Source organism: Amphiura filiformis, chromosome 3 (genome assembly GCF_039555335.1).
Source record: "Amphiura filiformis chromosome 3, Afil_fr2py, whole genome shotgun sequence".
Classification (NCBI taxonomy): Eukaryota; Metazoa; Echinodermata; class Ophiuroidea; order Amphilepidida; family Amphiuridae; genus Amphiura; species Amphiura filiformis.
The window spans coordinates 81228047-81241657 of NC_092630.1; the positions used below are offsets into that span (position 1 = coordinate 81228047).

At 36.1% G+C, this 13611-nt stretch overlaps 1 long non-coding RNA gene across 1 annotated transcript in view; it reads left to right on the forward strand.

The window, feature by feature from the left end:
- Positions 1-13611, forward strand: part of LOC140147781 (uncharacterized) — a 56801-nt gene that overhangs the window by 24642 nt on the left and 18548 nt on the right. The window contains exon 2 of the long non-coding RNA XR_011858407.1: positions 5818-6107. This is a non-coding gene — a long non-coding RNA (uncharacterized lncRNA). The remainder of the gene's footprint in view (positions 1-5817; positions 6108-13611) is intronic.

The window sequence follows — 13611 nt, forward strand, 5'->3', positions numbered from 1 at the left end:
TTTGATGAATATTTTTGGCTTTACATCTCAGTTACCATAGTAACGCTGACAACAACCTTGTATTTTGCTTACCATGCCAACCTACTTTCCCCCATATGACAGAATTATCTGGCAGTAAAAACGCTTTCTAATGCTGTGATTGACATTTTGGCATCGTACAGGAGATTAACATGCAACAATCATAGGATGATGGTACAGACACGATATCTGATTGTTAATTAGCCAATTGGCTCCTAGTCTTTGTTATTGTTTTAGGGCCTTGATCCGCGGTCTCATGACGGATATTAAACAAAGGTCATTGTATTGTACAACAAACTTTCTAGATTTGAAACGGCAATGGCTACACTTCCTATGAAAGGACTCCAAGTCTGTGGTTACTAATTTATATCTTTTTTATAGTTCTTTGTTTGACTCGTACTTTTAGTCATAGACTTTAGGATTGGACTACCACCCTTGTCTAAAAAACTTTAATTTGATAAAGTAAAGCTGAAAAACAAAAGGTCCAATGAAGATAACACAAGCTGGAAGAATTACTGCATTACTGAAAAGTTTACAGTTGAACAGAACACCATGAGCCGTAAGGCTGCGATCACATAGAAGTATACGGTATTCGCTATACGAAATACGCTCATTCGATCAAGCTGAGTTCACGTAGGAGTATACTATGTGAACTCAGCCTGATCGAATGAGCGATTTCAGAGATAGCTTAATACCGATACTTATGTGATCAAGCAGCCTTCACGGCCTTGTACCTCAACCCATTTACATACATTTTCACCATTATTGTAATACTACTTTTTTGCTTGCTAGTAAAATTGCCATCACAATTCAAGTAAAATTCCTCCACTAGAAAATAATTTTTGTCTTTTTTATTTTTCCACTTTTTATGTTATTTGATTTACCTAAATACTCCCTCAATGTTAAATTACTTTGAGTGACCATTGTAGTTAAGTATTGGACCATGCTCAAGTTTATGTATTACCATGCCAACTGGAGAAACAAGAATATTTGGCTTGCTGAGGGCTACAGTGTCTCGCCCTTTGCAAGTAAAATATAGAAAAACGTGAGGATTTTAAATCATTTGAATTGGGTCATTTGATTTTGTTTTGTATTTCAAAATAACTTTTATTAAGAACCGGATACGCTATAGGATCAATGAGTATGAACCCAAATTGAATTCATCTTAATACAGGATATTACAAAATGACCCAAAATAGGATCCATGGGTTACATTATGCTCCAAAAATAAGTTGTTGAAAGTCATAAACACCCATTGCATGCCAGTAACTATGGCATAGAATCAAGTAGGGGGAGGAATGAGACACAAATCCAAGAAATATGATTCAGAGGTATGGTCAAAACCAAAACAAGACGTCAACATTTGAAGCAATCATCATGCAACCCACGCGTATGGAATCTTGGCAAGATTGACTCTCTGCTTTCTTCTTGCTTCGTGAGATTAACATGACCAGAAACCTTATCATTTATGGTCTGACTCATAACTCGCTATATAGTCCCCCAGAAGCGTTATTATTTACCAACAAAAACTACTCTATTGGATGGACGACGAAGCTCAGCGGGGTTAGTACATCACCGCCAGATGACCTGTTTTATAATTCTTATAATATGCACCCCACGGCCATGTTTGGGTAGTAGTATCGACAGAGAGCGAATCTCCTTTCCTGTCTTGTGGATATCAGTTGCAATGGCTAGAAAATGAGACCAGATTAAATAGAGCACTGATCTAGTTTTTCTCATTTATAATTAATTCACAGTAGTGGTCATTGGCTCTGAAATGGTCAAATACGAAAAAAGAAAGTGATCAAATAGGGCGTTGAATTGTGAAAATGAGTGCGGTGGTAATTTTGATGTCATAAGATAAGATGTCATATACATTTTACACCGTTTACATAAAAATGTTTCTTCATGTACTTATTGCATCAACTTATTAAATTAAAATTGCAAACTGGAATAGAAGTCAACTTGCCCAGATAAATGTGTATGCCAAGATCTTGGAAATATGTGCATGCAACATGCATACATGTTTATGTTTTCATAAATCATGTGAGCTCATGTTTTTTTGGTTTTTTTAATTATGTAAAACCATAAATTATCATAAAACAAATGATTTGCAAATGATAAATTCTTGAACTTGAGAGAAATGTGAAGATAGGAAAGAGATGACCCGATGTCCTTATGACGCCAAAAAGAGGCCAGCATTTCATTCCTTGAATGCCGAACTTGTAGTGAACCCAAGTTTGGTTGTGTGATAAAGGTAGTACTAGTCTTCGATTTGAAATATGACTCTTGAGACAAACGCAAAGAAATTGGATTCTTGCCTGGTCATGAGGGAGCTACCAATCCAAACTTAGTAACTAAGGTCTATGTTTATTCCTGCATTTCCAAAGGGAGATGTACTGGAACAGGTCTATGACTGCAAGGGTTTTACTGGAATTGTTTGGGTTTTGTTGAGAGAGACTTGGTTCACAATATGTAGGAAGGAAGGAAGAGGGGGATATTATTTATAACTTATTAATAATAGTTGACTGTCTGGATGGGTCAGGTGTAGGCCATTTATAGAGGAGTACTTTCCCCGTGGCATCAAATGGACAATGCTTGATATTCAATGTTCTGCAATGAATCATCTGATAAAGTGAGCACCCTCTAGCTGGCTTCCAACATTCCAGTCTAGGGACTCTAAGATGTTTAAAGATCGACTATATCTGTCAAATCATCTGATAAAGTGAGCACCCTCTAGCTGGCTTCCAACATTCCAGTCTAGGGTCTCTGAGATGTTTAAAGATCGACCTATCTATCAAATCATCTGATAAAGCGAGCACTCTCTAGCTGGCTTCCAACATTCCAGTCTAGGGACTTTGTGATGTTTAAAGATTTGACCTATCTGTCAAATCATCTGATAAAGTGAGCACCCTCTACACACTAAAAACTACGGGGTTATATTTTCCGTGGTCATTTTGAATTGACCACGTTTGGGGTTGTTTTGACCCTTCAAGGGGTTGTACTGTTTTAATTTGACCACATTCACGAGGTCATTTTAGCCACGACGAACGTGGTCAAAAACTTAGTGGTCATTTTGCCGATACCGTCGCGCATTGATATCAGTTTCAATCTTCCGCTTTGAAAATCTCAATTCATAAATGAGTTTAAACATGAGCTGCAATTAATGTTTGTTGATTAATAAATAAAACTCATTTTTTGACCGGTTACCCAATTTGTCAACTTTATAATGACTTGCATTTCGAACTATTTGCACACACGGTGTGCATCGGCTCACATGGTCACATCAGCGCCATATTTGTTCTGATTGTGCAGCTCAGCGGATTGTCGTGTGTGCTTGTCTGCATGATGGAATATGACAAGTTAGTTGAAAAGTGAGACTGCAAGGATGCATAGACCCTTGTCTATGCACGCAGATTCATTCCAATTTCATGCTGTCGTGGCTGGTGTCTTGGCTGCAGTTGTTAAGCTTATATCATGTAAGCTTATAATACGTGAACTGTCATAGGCGATGACTGACTGTGTGTGAGTGTGATACACAGATGCATTTTGCAGTTTGCTGTTTATGTAATGCTTTCTCTGTGCAGAAACACACTTATGTCCTGGTGGGACCAGCATGACCATAGGCCTACTAAAAAATCCAAACAACCCCTAAATGTGGTTATTGAGTAACCCTATAAAACAACCCTTTCAAATGGGTCATTTCATTTGACACCGAAATGAGGTCATTAAGTAACCCAATAAGGCAACCCCTTTGAAGGGGTCATTTCATTTGACCCCGAAATGTGGTAATATTTTGACCCCAATGGGGTTACTATTTGACCCAAATACGTAGTCATTGCAATGACCCCGACCAATGGGGTCAAAATGACCCCGTTAGTGGTATGGTGTTTAGTTGATAACTATGCTGGGGTCAAAAATGACCCCCTTTGGGTCATTTTTTGACCCCGTAGTTTTAAGTGTGTAGCTGGCTTCTGACATTCCAGTGTAGGGACTCTCAGACATTTACAGTCAGATCTGACCTATCAATTGTATCCTCAGCACAGACGAATATTTTGAGGATGAGATAGTTTCTTGGGATATTTTCAAGTGCAGAAAATGTCTTGGCATCACCCAATAATGAGGGCTGATCGTTCCATGCAACAGACAAAACTGACACACATACCACATATTTTTACGTTTTTTTGCGTAAATGCAAAGACACGCAACGCTCTATCGCGTATACGTGAAGGCACGCAACACTTGCGTGATTGTTAGACATGGCACGATCGAACAATTGGCCCTCATGATTATGCAAGAATTCACAGCAAACAAAGTACAGGAACTTTGACTATTGGAAATATAGTCTGTATTAGTCTATGGGTTTGTCAGAGCTGAGCTTGTTATAGGTACAGAAACACTTTGGGCCATGATATGGGGCATACCCATGTATATTGTGGAAGTGCAGTTAAGATTCAACTGTTTGAAGTAATCATTAAACCAAAATTGTTGTGTCCTGAAATGTCTCCAAAAATTAGCAAATTTAAAATGATTGTTGAAATTGTTACGCAGGTGTACACAGTGCAAACATCCACAGTTCTGTACCTGAAGAATACCAGAGGAGGGTCACTTTGAGCCATTTGCCAACCATCTTTTATGATCATATAGACACAGGTGCATTTACATGACCATTCCCTTATCTCCTATAACAAGAGCATGAGTTTGAATCATCTTCAAACATCAGTTCTAATGACATGACTGATTTGTATTTTGTGAGTATTGCATTCCTGTGATTTCTCTTGGGGAGATAAGAACAACATGATATAATGTTGTGATGATTTGTGAGCCAATGAACTTCACCATATCATCACAGTTTCATCTTGCTTCTGAAACTGTAGAAAGTGAGAATTGAGAATATTTATCTTCGGTTACCATTAAAACAAACAAAGATTTCATGTTTTACTGCAAGCATTTCTCAAAATAACTTGATTAAAAATGAAAATATTTGTACATTTCTCATGCATAATCACAAACATTTTCTCCCAAGCTTTAACAAAAAGTGGGCTAAATGGCTGTCAAATATCACATTTTATAGCTGCATTCATTTGATTGGTATTTGCATCTTCCTCCCCATCCAAAGAGAACATGAAGCATTGGTCTAATTTCAACATTTCATGGAATGTCACACTACAATTCAACTCTTGATATAGCATCATTTTTGGCATGCATCATCACGGTGTATCATCATGATCATTCTGCACATTTGTCATAAGATTGATTTCAGTCCAAATTCATATGTCAGTAATGCAAATAAGATGACAGAAAGAGTATGTCTGCACCTTCCTATTTTTAGTACTTTACATAGGATTTGGTAATTCAAACTATTATTGAATACTTGGAAGTTTTTTTTCTTCAGGGTACTGCTGGCTCCCTTACCCTTCAGGGCAAACAAAAAGAAAGGGAGAAAAAGAGGAAAAAGGACAGACAGAAAAGACTGAAGAGAAAGGGAGAAAATAAAAAACGGAGACAAAGCGAACTTGGAAAAAGGAAGGGTAAAATTGCATGAAATTGAGTATGTTCATGCTTAAATGTGGGGCCTCATCAAAATCTGGTTCACTATAGTGTATAGTTGAAAATAATATCAATTGGGCCTTCATTTTCCCCTGCATCCTGCATGATGGGTGACACTGCCGCACCAAAATCTAATGATCTTGGAGAACCCTTCTCAAGTCCAAAAAATATTCTGGCTATGCCCCTGACTGCGCTCATAATCAGTTTCTTTCATTATAATAATATTGAACACATTTTTTCTTTTGCTAGACCTGATGTGAAGTACCAAGCACTAGACAAGGATTTTAAAAGGATGCAGAAAAGGTCCTTAACCTGCATGACTGAGGCTTGACATGCTGCTTTGAACCGTACATCCACATACGTCATAAGGATGTGCTGCCCGGCTGGGATCCCATGATGCAGTGATGTCATCAGATTGAACAAACTTACCTTCACAACTGGATGATGATGATAATGATGATGCATAATTATTTCACGTGGTCCCTGGTCATCAGCTATATATATATATAAGTCACACAGCAACATCAGCTGATAGTGGGGTAAGTTGCCCCACTCCCCAGTCAACTTTCATGCAGGATAGTTAATTTACACAGATATAGAAGTTGGCTAGTAAGTAAGTTTTGGATTTTCCTTCATTAAAATTGCAGGGGGTGCAGCCATACCCCAAATTTGCAAAAGTATAAAAAAGTCCCACAAAATCCCAATTTGTGAGCATTGCAAACAAAAAAATCAGGTATTTGGTCAAAAAAGGTTCAGATTTTGGGTAGAAGGTCTAGGTCCACCTCAAAATCTGCACCCAAAAAAAATTCTGTGTGCGGGCCTGATTGGTACGTTAGAACTGGCTCCATAGATCTACTGTTAAAGGACTCAGTTGTAAATTCAAGTTTTAGAAGGGACATTTAGGACTGAAATTTGACTAATTTTGACCAGTGATTAATCAAACATCGGAATAGCGTGTCAAATCAGTGTCATCCAATGATCAATGAATATCAGGTTAAAAAAAAAACACAAAAAATTACAAAACAAATCCACCTCACTATTTACTCAAGATAAATATACAAACAAGTTTTTTTCTGCATGATGCTTATGTTGATTTATAAATGCTCGCTACTTAGCAATGTTATGTTACCATGGTAACAAAACAATTTCTTAAGATGTTCTTGGTATTTTGTATAAGTAGCATTATCATTATTGTCAATACACAAAATGATGATTTCTTGAACATTCTCTACGTGTTTATACCAACTTGGTTCATTTCCTTTCTGGACATTTTGTAGGAAATGTGTACGTGGTAGACGATGTCCTTCACTTATATTGATATCCAGGACAGCATAAAATCCATACAATTTGAATCAAAAGTCACCTTTATCACTAATTGTTTACTACTTTACTTGTTTATTTATTTCTGGCATATGATTGTTCCTAAACAATGGACTTGTTAATCTATCTTGCATAGATCTCTATAAACAGCGTTCGTTCACTGACCAGCCAGCACTGATTTGTAAATAAAGCAATGAGAGGTGAATGAGACAAAAAATGTAAATAACAATTAAGGAGTATGATCCACTGTTTTGATTGCTTGATTAATTCATTAATATTAATTTTGTTGAAGTCCAACCTGGGGGATCTTCCTGGTTGAAGGTGTACAGGGATGTGCTTTTTCAGCAATTTTGTTATATCGATGGGTTGTTTTTTAGTGGAGACCAATGCACCCAATTGGGTGCATTTGGGCAAAAGAAATTTTGGCACATGTACCTTTTGTGAATAACTGGTATACAGATTGTTTGCAAAAACAGCAAAAATGGGTACATAGAGAAAGTCAGCATCCAGAAAAGTATGCTTAGCACATCCATGCACATATTTTGTTGGGGGGGCTTGGCTCCGGGTAAAAGTAGGGGCTAGCGCTTAAATTCCTTTTATTTTTTAACCTTTTCGGGCTTTGATGAAGGGGAGGCAAAATGTACCTTTTTTGCGGCCACGGTACACTATTAACATCCCCCCACCCCCGAGTTCAACCATGTTGACCATGTCGTCGATTGATTGCATCCCATTTTCTACTTTATATGAATGTGTTTCAAGCAGTGCTTGAAAAAATATTGACCATATACACCCTAGTGATGTCACAGATATGATGAATTGTTACTCTTGGTTGAGGGTTGTGGGATGTATTGGGCCTATGTCAAATAATTATTGCTGAAAAATATTTGAAACATGTAGACTGCATTGCAATTAACTTGTATCTGACTTGATGACCTCTTGTTGAAAGTTTTCAAATACTTGTGGGCTAGATAAGAAACATTAAATTGTGGAATGTTGTTGCGTGGGCATCACAGACTTTAGCTGACTTTGTGATGCAAGCATGTTAACATTCTTCATGGAATTTATGCAACCATTGCCTTACAATTAAATAAGCCTTTTATTATCATCATATCATAGCATCACATTCAAGGATGGATTGACTATAAGCTTACCATAAACCATTTTGTAAACCTAGCCTGATGATAAGATCCCACAAGAAGTTGCGATGCAAAATGTTAAATGTATACTGATCTCCTTGTGTACACGGATTTACCACTTTGATAGTGGTATCAGGAACAGTTTATTGTATGCGCTTCCCACACCACAATTTTCTTTGTCTCACATTTTAGTTTATCCAGCATATGATCAATTCTCAAAGAGATAAATTCATTTAAATATATAGTCAAACAATTTAGTAATTATTCTGCAAAATGATATTCTATGAAATATGACAAAAATACAATTTCACACATGTAAAAAACTAAAAAAATGCAATATGGTACAAAAATATACAATTAAGTTTTGTTTACTGAACAATGCATCTAGTATTGAAGACAACTCTTTTGTCCTTCCAACAAAATAATACAACAACAACTTTGCTGCAGCTTTTTTCATATTTGGAAGAACAAGAGTAATCATTACTTTTGGGCAGAACATCAGCAGACAATGAATAACACATCATTATGTTGCAAATGGAAAATATGTAGGCAGGTGGACGGGCGGTTGGGCGGGCTTGGAACTGGTGGAGAGAGATAAGACATACATATTGAGCTACCAGGTCCCAATGATCATGAACAATTACATAATCAACCTTTTTTAAAAGCAACAGGTACAAAAAGGACAAAATGTTGGTTGTTGCTCTTTCTGTGACCCAATAGAATGGTCTTTGTACTTTACCTGGCACCTGTATCTTCCCTTTGAACACACTATCTACCTGTTAGGTCAAGTACATTAACTAAGGTTCAGTGACACATAATTCTTACTCATAATATTTGAGTTCTAAAATTAATTAAGCAAATATTGTAATATCAAGAGTTTAATACAGTGCATTGCAAACTCAAAGTACAAAGAAAGAAATGCATCCTTTGGAAGTGTGGTGTGGAATTTGACTTTGTACTTTGCCTTCTCATCAATAAATGCCAGCCATGTCACAGAGAAAGATTGAACTCTGTAGACATGGTAGAGATCAATCAACTTCTATTGTCCAAGTTAGTGGTAAAGTTAGGCAAAAACAGCTCAGGTGTAACCAGGAGCTGCATGGTGTAACCACTGAGCTCATGCTTGTTGGGCTCAGATTGATGGGTAAATCAAAACTAACATATATTTCATTTGTGTGATTTCTGCCATTTTTAATTCTGCTTTTCTCCTCATCAGGCAATGTTGGAATAAAATATGAAGAGTTCTCATGCAATTAGCTGTTTAAAAGTGATATCTTCTTGATTTGAGATAGGCATGAAATATAACTCAACAAACACAACAAACAATAAGAAAATTATTGTGTTCTGTTTTTGATCATTGTTTCAAAAATATAGGCTTACATTGGATTTTGTGAAGCTAGCATTATAGGGCATGCAGAAGTTGGAGGATCTTGCTGCAAAAAGTTAATGAAAATGCATATCATCAGCCTGCTACGCTAATTGCCTGAGTCATTTTTTGTAATTTTGAGAACAAAGTACAAAATATGATTCAAGCATGCATTTAAACATATTTATTCACCAATCTTTGCACAAGAACAAATGATAATGATACAAATTAAAGGGAATAATCCAAAATATTAGGGTGATTTACATAACTGATGCATGCTTGAACCACATTTTGTTCTTTGTTCTCAAAATTACAAATGACTTAGGCAAAATAATTATCCGGGATAATTATGCAGCACATTTCAAACTTTTCATTCGCTACATTCAATAAGTGGAGCTGGGAGAGTCTTCACATTCAACAGAAGTGTCACAACAGTTTTTCTTTTTGTGGGGATTATTCCTATAGAATTCTTGCCCATGGAGGTCTTTCTTTTCCTGTCTCCCCCCCCATTATGCAAGGAAACTAGGATGATTTGTGATTATTGATGAGTGATATAGGTAATTTACAGCCCTTCTATTTCTTTAAATCTAACTGTGCCCTTTCCTTCCATGAATTCAAATCATATCAGTTTTCAGATGGGAGTGGTTCTCATCCCGATTATGTTTTCAATTTCATCCTATGAAGGCCTACAGCTTTTGCATAAACTAGCCAGGGACAATAGTCTTTGTTCTCATGGTCAGTGATGATGTAAGCAGAGAGGATGACCCAAATAGGCTGCCCTGGGAATGATATAAGTCAGTCAGTCACCACCCAATAAGACATGGAATGTCAAACAAATACTTCATCTTTTGATCTCTTTGTTACATCTTTTGTACACCTTGAATAACTGGCATACCTGGCCAATAGGTAGAGGTTTAATTTTATTTTCCTGTCAATAGCCTGCAGTCAATCCCTATTCTGTTATGGATTTTTTGAATTGTGTGAAGGATGTATTATGCCCTTTGTATTTGGGCTGGTTGGATACAGACTGTTTATAATCTTTGTTTGAATGGTTGATGGACAGAGCCTAGAGAGTGCATGCTCACCTCACATGATAAGGCTGATGTATGTCTGGCCACCAGACTCTATTCTTGGGAATTGGAGGGGCGGCCATTGACCCGAGGTCGCTAAAAAAGAGGAGAATTCCATTGGAAGAAGTCAGTTTTCATCTTATTATACATTGTAGGTTTACAATTACATATTTATTGACTGTCTGAATAGGTGCTATAAAAAGATAGGAATGTTTTGTCAGGGCGTTGTTTGAAATTTAAAAAATGCTTTTTGTTGACTCCATAATTGAAATAGTTTTGGTTTCAGACTAATTTATTGTTCATATCTCAGACAATAGAAACATAGATGTCTGTAAAAATAGCCTATAGTCCCAGGTGTCCATGCTGTGTGTGAGAGGACTGTGCTGTCTGTCCACCACGTGTTGGCGATCTTCCCTGGTCTATCTTTATCCTTAGGTTTTTGTCCAATTGGAAAAATGGCAAGTTTGTGTCATGTTTGCATAGTCCTGTGCTTGGAGGAACAAAGAAATTGTGCTCAAATTTAAACTGCAAACAACATAATTTACTCCCTTATAACTAAATAAGTCCACTTCTGATGTAGATATAGTTGCATAATGGCTTATTTTTGTGGTGTGCAGGGAAAAGGAAGGACTAAAAAGGTTTAACTTACTACCATCACAAAGAGGTAAATAATAAGAGTAGCCTTTAATCAAAATTACCAAAATGTCTGCATTTCTTCTTAGAATTGTCACCATAGATTTACAGGCAATGCTTTGCATTCCAAGTACTTGTTATACCAGTATATTTTGAATTCTTTCATTTTGCTGCAAGGAAGTTCAAGGAACACTCTTTATCTCAGTAGGGGATGTAGGAATTCCACTTGAACAATCCAAATAAAAGTTTAGAAAAACTTTCATTTTGCATTTGCCCTAAAGTATGTCCATACCAAAGAAGCTTAGTCATGGCAACTTAGGACCAAACAGTCATTGAACTAAAAAAGCATATCTGATTAAATATGGAAATTTATTAATTTTTAGGCTGGCGTAAAATAATGTTATCTAGTATTGTTGTTATGCAAGAAACTGGTCTACTTCAGATTTTTATTTATTTTCAATTGGTCATTGAATTCAAGTGGGTTTTGAGCAAATCTGATTATTATGGAAATTGATTTATTTTTAGGTTAATGTTGTTATGGTATTGTTGTTATGCTGGATTCCGAACTCAAGTACTTCAGTGAATATCAAGAGACAGAAATACTTGAGATGACAATTCATGTGACATGTGCCACTGCATGACATGATTGTCATGTTAATGAAGTTATGACAATGTGGATACCACCTTGCATGTGACCATTGCCTCTTGAACAATGCTAATAATATTGAATGGATTCAATCCAGGATTGTAAAACCATTAGAATGGATTCAATCCAGGGATTGTAAAACCATTAGAATGGATTCAAGTACATGTTCACATGTGAAAGGCGCTGTATAAATACCAACATTTTTTTTTTATGAAACAAGAAGGACATGATACAATACTGTCAAGATTCGCTTAATGATGGCTCCCTCAACATAGAACTTAAAACGCTAATTAATTAAAATTTCCCTCCCATAAAAATCCAACCAGTAAAATTTTCAGAGGGGGAAGCTCTTTATTTGTACATGAAATTTACTCTAGGCAAAGGAGCCCATGTGAGCCATTTGGCGAATCATTACAGTAGGCCCTATAGGATAGATACCGTATAGAATAATGCAAATTATGTTATTTACTAATATTACTATTAGCACAAATGCAAGTTGCACTAAACAGTGAATGAGAAAAACAAGAAAAGAATATGAACAAATCCTGATATGATAAAAATACAAATTAAAACCAAAATAAGCAAGCAAAAAGCAATAAATGTGACTCGCGAATGAAACACACACAAAAAAGATAAAATAAAAGAAGACTTTCTCATAAAAAAAGAAGCCAACATGTAGAGTAAAAAATAACATAAACTGTATCTTCGGTCCTAAATTAAAAAAATAAGAGGCATAAGCTGTGTGAAGCTGATCTAATTGCTTATTGTGATTCACTTGATGTAAGATTGTCCTAATATATAATCACATCATCCCAACAATAGAAACAAAAGGAGGATAATGAGGAGACATGTGTACCAACCCATTATCATGTGCCAAGATAATTGATTTAATCTGATTGACAGGTTGCCATCCAAACCATTGGTTTGAAAACCTTAATTTTGCTGTACACAAATTTATTATTATTTATGTTAATAATTAGGCCTGTGAAAACCGGACCTGTAGAGTAAGCAAAGTAATTTGAATTGGTCACTTCTTTGTGGCCCTTTTATATATTGTGTGTTTTCCCACAAAATTCACACAGCAAATGGACTAATCCATCATTTGCTGAAAAAATTCATGCTCCTTAAGATAAGGAAATCCACATCTTTGTACTTCTCCAGTAAGCTTTGTCTTGAGCCTATCCTGATTTGATACATAAGGTTGGACAAAGCATCAGTCATCTACAGTAGATAGCAGGTCTAAACCTGTAGTCCTAAACCAAACTCTAACTCGTTCAGATATAACAAGCAAGCTGGACACTTTGTTTATTAAGATGCATAACCATTCGCTTCAAGCCCATGCTTGGACATGCATGCAAAGATGGACAAAGACTCATTCTTCTCACATTAATGAAATTGAAATTGAAATCAGTATATTTTGTTTTGTGTGAATTTGTATGTGACTGATAGTTGTTGTTTTTTTGTTGCAAATATTTAGTTTGATTGCTTTGTTGTGGTATGTTTTTGTTCTTCTCTGTCTGTTATTTGCTTCATAGTACTACAGTGTATCTCAGTTGAAGTGGTACTCAGCAAACTGCTGGATTTCTTGAAAAATACAGCAGCTGTTTATTTATTTGTGTTGAAGCAACTAAATCAGCCAAATATAGTTTCAAACAAAGGTTCTATAGTTTTGCATTGTTGCAGGTATAATGTGGATATCTGCACTCAATGTTTATTTACCTCATGGAGTTGTGTATAAAAGTAATGTTTATATGTTACATAATGTATTTGCAGTAGAATAGAGTTCATTAATTTTCATGTCTACATTTCATATTCTTGTCCATTTATTATCAGGCTACATTATGCCAAGAACTCCTTTTATATTGCACTGGC